General features: G+C 45.7%; 1 long non-coding RNA gene across 1 annotated transcript; it reads right to left on the bottom strand.

Annotated features, from left to right (window-relative positions):
- Positions 1-893: 893 nt before the first annotated feature.
- LOC107307784 lies at positions 894-6,286 on the bottom strand. The gene is made up of 3 exons (XR_001552510.2): positions 2,585-6,286; positions 2,129-2,191; positions 894-1,536 (listed from the first exon to the last, which is right to left on the bottom strand). It is a non-coding gene; the product is annotated as an uncharacterized LOC107307784 (long non-coding RNA).
- Positions 6,287-7,536: the final 1,250 nt, after the last annotated feature.

A 7,536-nucleotide genomic window follows, 5' to 3' on the forward strand; every position in this document is an offset into this window, starting at 1 on the left:
ATACTGAACAGTAGCTCTCACAGCAGAAACAGTCTTGCTAAAAAGCCTTCACAAGCCAATAATTCTGCAAAAGGGAATTATTACCCATTTCCCAAGCCACAGAAGTAAACTTAGTTATCAGTATTTCAGAGGTATGCATTGAAATTAGAAGAACAGAGTTCTATCTTGAAGTTCTTCTTCACAGATTTGCTCAAGTAAGATGAAGTGGGAGACACACTATTAAGGGAGAGCTACCTTTTCACTATTTAAATTCAGATATTTTTAAGTCCCCATCTGGCAATTTGTGACATTTTACAGGATGCTCTTACATACCAAGTAAAACTCTGCCCACAAAGAGATAGTTTTCTACAGTTTTTATTATATAAATGAGTTGACCTCAGAGAGCTCTCACAACAGCTTACACAAGCATTTCCATTTATTTCTCTGTGAGGTTATTTTTTTCTTGCTAAGAGGCAATGGCAATTATGTTACAGAGATCAGTGTAGCAGCTTCCCTCCTCAGTAACAGCTCTGCCTACCTAGACTGCTGATAGTGCAAACCATCCATGCACCTACAGGACTGTGGCATGAGTCTCAGCATATTTCACCTCCAGCCACTTTCCTAAACCTCTGTAAACAGGAAATCCCCATAGACCCCCTTAGGTACAGAGAGTTGTTTCAAAAAGATCTTCCCTGTGGCTTGAAATAAACTGAGTCTTCTCCTTTAGCAGGACACATTACACAGCTCCTCCTCAGTCCAGCTCCTTCCTTCAGGACCAAGAGCACCACCACCACACAGGAGCCACTCTGGGTCCCAAGGAAGAGACCCCTTCACCAGGGAGGGGCTCCACCCCACACCCCCACTCAGGGGGTGGCCCCGAGGGGGCAGGGGGGAGGGCACAGGGGGTGGGACTAAGGGGGGAGGCCCCAAGGGGGCAGGGGGAGGCCCCAGCAGGTGACCCAAAGAGGTACAGGGGGCACAAAAAACCAAAAAAACCAAAAACCTGCCACTGTCATGCACACCCACCCTCCCACCTAAAAAAAATATCTTTTTAAAGACGGTGCAAAACCTGGCCTCTAGCACCATTACAAGGGGGAGAACACAGCCCACACCAAGTGACCAGAGCAGTCACCCAGCATGAGCTGTGTTCTCCCCCTCAACAACTACACAACAAAACTAACAAAGAAAAAACCTACTCCCTTTAAGTGAACTAAACTAACAGTGGCACCACCTGCAAACCCCACACACAGGGACAGTCACCTTAAGACACCCAAAACACCTTCAGTGCTGCATCCCAAAACACCACTAGACCCACCTTCAGCACCCAAAACACACCATCATCCTCCAACAAAAAACAAAACATTGTCCCATAACACCCAAAGGCACCACACAACTATTAAAACACACACTCACCTCACTCCACACAGGCACACCGACGCAATGCCAACTCTGGTCCTCAAACTGCTGAAACCACTATGAAAACCACTTCTCAAGGACCACTAGAGCAGCCAGGGCTCACCCATCCTCAATGCCAAATGCTCTGCTGCAGTGTTCATCCTGTGAAAAAAGCATCCACACATCACTTAAACAACCCCACAAGAACACTCCCCAACCTCTCCAAACATCCCATTACAACATTCCTCCTCAACTTCTCACACCATCACCACTCTGAAAACATTAAACCCTTTATACCACCACACCACTCCTATCCATGCACAAACAAGCCCATTCCCACCAACTACACTACTGCACTTACACACTTACTAATACATGACTAACTTCACACCCCCACAACCACTGCCATCCAAACAGCCACTTCACACCCAAGCTTACCTGCTTAATCTACCACAAGGCCTTCATAACAGCTTCTCTGCTTCTTGCTCACACACAACATCCACAACCTGCTGGCCCAACACCACACCACCCAAGAAGATGACACCTACTGGCCTGCACTTACACAGGCTGCCCTTCTCACCATCACTCAAAGCTGCTCTGACTTGGGCTATCCATCCACCCTCACCCACCTAGCCCATAAGAAACAGCATCAACAAGACCATACAAAGCTCTTTGGGACTCAATTCTGACAATTTCCTCAGCATACAGAGGCAGATCCCATTAAGGGATAGGGAAAAGGACACTGCCACTTTACCTTAGTGCTCTCTTCCTATATCTCCAAGGCGCTTACCCTGAGAGCAGGAATAGCCTCTTCCCCCTGGTGATGGAATGACAAAAAAAGGCATCAGGTTGCCACAAGGAACCTTTAGCCTGGACATTAGCAAACACCTCATTACACAAAGGGTAGTCAAACGCTGAAATAGGCTCCCCAGGGACATGGTTTGCTTGGCACCCTGGCATGTATTTAGGAGCCCTTGGGATGCAGTGCTCCCAGATAAGACTTAGCAGAGCCTCCTAAACAACTATGGTTAAGCTGCCATTGGACTCTATCTTGGACATCTTTAGTCAACCCTCACTTACTGCTTTGCATCATCCCCATGACATCCTAAGCTCAACCATCTCACGGCTGCTGCACTTCAAGTCACCCCAGTCTTCACATCACCCGCGAGCCCTTCCTCAACAAGGAATACGAGCTCCAGCAGCACCTCACCCGGGCTGAGGCGCCCCAGGGCTCCCCTAGTTCTTTGTTCATCCGTAGGCAGAGCTCAACAAGTTCTGGTTCCCTCGGATGTTTCTCCTGAAAAGAAAGCAGCCATCCTCAACAGCATTCCGGTTGTGCAAGTTGTCCCACCACGTCTCCGTGACGGGAATGAGATCACACTCCTGAAATTACAAATAAAGAGTGAAAGATCCAGCTCGCTCCCGTCGGTGGATGAGAAAGGGGCCGCGGCACCCGAAAAACCCTTCTCGGGGTTTTTCAGCTGACAGCGCCCCAGGACGGCGCCGAGACACGGAGAAAGGAGCGGTGAGCGGCGGTCCCCTCCGAAAACACGACAGCGGTCGGGCGGCGACGTTCGCCCGGCTCCGAGAAGCCGGGGGAGCTCCGTGCTGGCCACAGACGGCTCCCTGGCTCTGCGGTCCCGTGAATACCCGAACGGCTCATCGGTTCGCGCTGATCTTCACTAGGAGATGTCCCACCGCAACCTGAAACAAACCAGCACGACACAAAGAGAACATTACAGAAAACCCCAATGCCAAAGCCTCGTTTCAAAAGCAGCCCCTCACGGTGCTTTGCAGCCCCAGAGACGCCCAAACCTGACAAGGAAGCGGAGCCCACGCCGGTTACCGTACTCTATGAAATCCCGGAGCCCTCTGGTCGCTCCCTGCGGCCTCCGGCGGAGCTTAAGAGGCGTTGGGGGCGGAACCGCCCCCGGCCGAGAACGAGCCGCAGCTGCGCCCGGGCGGCCGCGGCACCTGGGAGTCGTTCCCTCGTTAGCGCCGGCCGGGGGCCCTGACAGTTTAACACGCGGACTTCAGATCTGAACTAAGGATCTGAACTGCGCTTTCAAGTTTGTCGTGCGCTTCTCCTCACCTCACTGTGAGATTCATTAATAAGATAAATCACACCTTCTCCCTTTAACACGCTTGTATGACGCTACAGCCTCTCCTGGCCACCTCTCTAGGTGTGTTAGCATCGCTGTGTTCTAAAGATGTGCAAGTTCAGGGCACTCACATAGATTGATGCAGATTTAACTAGTGTTAAACCATGCTTTGGAAGACCATTTTCAGTGGAAAACTGTGGTTCTCCAGATTAGCGAGCCTGACTTGTTTTACTCTGACACAAAAGCACCAGACTACCTGTAACTGGACTCTGGTCCTGCAAAAAGGAGTTCGTAGCAAGACCAGGCCATCTATTCTGAGAATGGGTCTGGCCCCGAAGCAACCAGCTACATCAGCTTTTCATTTTAGAAAGGCTTAAAGGACCGCTATTATAATACAGTGTGAGCAGAACAGCACAGATTATAAAATGCCACCAAATAAACTACTTGTTGCTGGAAGTGCACGGATGTCCAAACATGTTCACTGGGCACTGGAAAAGAAGAACACCTACAGGCAGGGCTGACCTGGTTCTTGTTAAGTGGCCTCTAGATGTGCACTTCATCACACAGAGTGAATGTAGCAGACTATAGCGATTCTTTGAAGGGTCTTCCAAGTCTATTTATGTAGGAAGGGCACAATGAATGTGACAGTTCCTGAGAACTTTCCTGGGTAGTAGTGAAGAAGGATGAATATACCACATTCAGGGGACATCTTTTCCATGCCCAGGCTGAAAATGGCTGTATGTTAGAAAGCTGGAGAACATAAAAAAAAAAAGAAAATAAGAAGTGGAACTTGGAGATCTAGAATGAAGTTGGAGCACTCGGGGAAGTAAAGAGAAACAAATCTAAGGGAAAAGCCAATTCCACTCACTTAAGTGGCAGCATAGAGCAATGATTTGCTGGCATGGCTACACGGCCCTGCAGTAGCCCTTTGTTTGTAAAACAATGCTCCCCAAGAGTCAGATTCAACTCTGGTTTTAAGCCAGAATTTGATAGTATAGCAGGAAATGGATTCATCAGCACAGAAAAATGTCTGGATACACAAAGAAATGAGGACAAGAAGCCGTAAAGGAGTGGCAAGGGACTTGCCTCGTGACTACCTTTGAACAGCAGCACAGGGAGAGATGGTGACACAGAAAATGAGACATTTCAGAGCTTGAACACTTCCTTGGTGATCTTTGGAAATTCAAGACAAATAAACTGACATATAAAACACATGGAAATGGAAACAAATTCCCTGTAATCTCCTTTTGATTTGCAGAAGTGGTGCTAAGAGACATTGAGGTTGTTCAAAATACGTCTCACTCTGTAGCATGTGTGAGGATAAGGAGATTTACAACAAACTACATTAAAATAAAACACACACACAGAAATTTACATGATCGCGACAAATGTTAAAGATAAGTGAGATGAAGCCCACCCCAAAGCATGTACTGAATATGATGATATTGTTCACAGTATCATTCTTGTTGGACATACAGGTGAAAGAATCTTTCACTAAAAGACCTGAGGATGGTTGCGATGTTCAAGGCAGGACACACAGCTGTAAGAATTCGAGGTAAATTTCTGAGGTGCTTCCCAATAGAAATGTATATGTTGATGTATCTATTAATCAGCTTCTTACATTGCTTTTGAGGATTTAGACAGTGTAGAGCTACACTTACCTTAGACTGCCTATGAAGTCAGAAGTTAGGTGAGAACACATCCAGGAGACAGCTGAACTCATAGGTGAAGAGCATATAAATTATCATTAACTATCCTGAAAGTTTACACTGCCTCAAGTCTCAGTTGAGATGCATATTTATTTTGCCTGAAGGTAGATGAGGGCATTGGTTTACTAAGAGAGGAACTGGTGTCATCAAAGAATTAAACTGATGTGAGAATGGCCTTGCACAGAGTAAACTGATACTTAGAACCCACTGTGGCCCTGAGGATATTACATTATCAGATCTTTTGAAGTGTAAAATCCAGAAAGATTTTCACAAGCGATACCTATATTTTGGTGGCTTTGGGAAATTGTCATGCTTCTTTATTGTGGACCATGCCTGACAGACACGAGTGTGGCACCTTCACACTCACAATTGAAATGTTATACACCAGTGCAAAAAGTTTTATGAACTGAATTGTTACAGTTGCATAAAAGAGGGCCCTACCTTCATCCTTATCTGGGATCATAAAGAAAATAAAAACAAGGCCAGGAACATGTACTCAGGCACACAAATCTGTAGGAGAGCAAGACACAACCCTCTCCCAATGCTTGGTCTCCCCTGTACTTGCAAGGTGATTTCCACTGAATTTGGCTTGCCACTTTCTTTTCTAGTTTGTTACTAATCAGGTTACTTTCCAAAGTCAGACAATTTTTTTCACATTTACATTACAAATTTATCATTCTAATTGTTAAGCTATTGCACTGGCATTCTTGTAAACAATCCCTTCTATATTAAAGGGCACATACAGTTCACGGTCTTTGTTTGAAACTCAAGATTACAGATACCATTATGGATTGATACTGATACAGCACATTGTAGATAAAACTAGTGGTCTGATTCTACACGCAGGGGATTCGCTCAGTGGAAAAGTATGTGAAAGAACAGTGCCTCTACTCAAATAAGTACTTAGAGCAGACCATTAATTTTCTTGTCCTCTTCGCAAACTCTGACAACTGGTAACAAAACCCAAACTAAAAATTAGCTAAACTAAACCACATGAAAATGGGAATTAAGTTTTCAAAGCCACCTACCCAACAGGCAAATCAGAGTTCACTCTGTAATGGCTCAGCTCACATCAATGACATGACAATGTGTCTTTGGACTTGTTCAGCTGACACAAGGCAGTATCTCTGGCAAATATTTATTTTAGTAATATGGGACAATACACTTCCTGGTATTTTTTTCTCAGAACTGCTCAACAAATGGGAGTAGTACCATCCTTTCATAACAAAAAAAAAACAGCTACAAGCTAAAGCCAGTTGAGCCCTGGCTTGATTGGCTCATATGAAGGGTGGCTCCCCTGGGGCTACCCTAGTAAAGTAGATGCCAATGCAAAGAGTCCACACAGAATGGAAGAAACAGTACTTGGGGCAATGCCACTGATTTTTCTTGCATTATGCTGGGGAAATGTTTGACTTACAGACCGGACACTATCTGGAAGAGATTTTCTGAGGCTACAAATGAGTGGTTGAGCATGCACTTACAAGAAGTAGCTGCACAGATTTACCTGGGAGAGCTGGCTGTAGTCACATCTTAGTCAGCTTTGGTCATACCCCACAAGCCAAACGGGCCTTTCAGGCTGATTTTTGTTCCTGTGTCTTTGTGCGTATGGGGTGAGGCATTTGTGTGTTTTTGTGGGGTGAATGGTCCATTGACTGTCTCTGAGCTGAGGAACCTGAAAGTTTTCATTAAAGTGACTTCACCTTGCTGCCTGCATCTTGTCCAACCAGAACTCTACATCTGCAAACAGAAGATCAAAGAGTTCAATTGACTGTCTGGCCACTGGACAGTACAGCACAGGCCAGGTAGATGCCAGACTGAGCGAACAAGTGAAGTATCAGGGTTAGTTTGGAAGGAGAAGGGTTTCACGTGTTCCTCTGTTTGAAAGCACACTGCAGATGGGAATAAGCTGTTCCAGCTCTAAGCTAAAATAATTTCATTTGCTTGCCTTACACTTACCTATGAAGCAAAATGCACATCAAAAAAATTAACAGGAAAATAAACCTTTCAACCAATGGCATTCTCAGTTTCTGGATAAAGTCTCAGCACCATGAAAACGCACAGGAGAACAGACTTCTAAACATATTTAAGATTAATTTGTGTTTTGTGCCCTTCTCCCATCTGAAGATAAAGCAGGAAGAGAAAGGGTTTCTACTTGTATTCTAGCTGAGCAGTCCTATTGAGAATGATTGGGATGAGGGGCCTATTTTTGTGACTAAGTTCGGGCACTCCTATCGCACCAAGGACATTTTGTCATGTTGCTAACAGCTGCTGCTCTGCACACCCAGTTTCCCAACCAGGAAATATTTTAAACAAGAAGCCAGGAAGAAGACCAGACACAGAAAAAGGTTTCC

The sequence above is a fragment of the Coturnix japonica genome, unplaced genomic scaffold, assembly GCF_001577835.2.
Source record: "Coturnix japonica isolate 7356 unplaced genomic scaffold, Coturnix japonica 2.1 chrUnrandom911, whole genome shotgun sequence".
In the NCBI taxonomy this organism is placed as follows: Eukaryota; Metazoa; Chordata; class Aves; order Galliformes; family Phasianidae; genus Coturnix; species Coturnix japonica.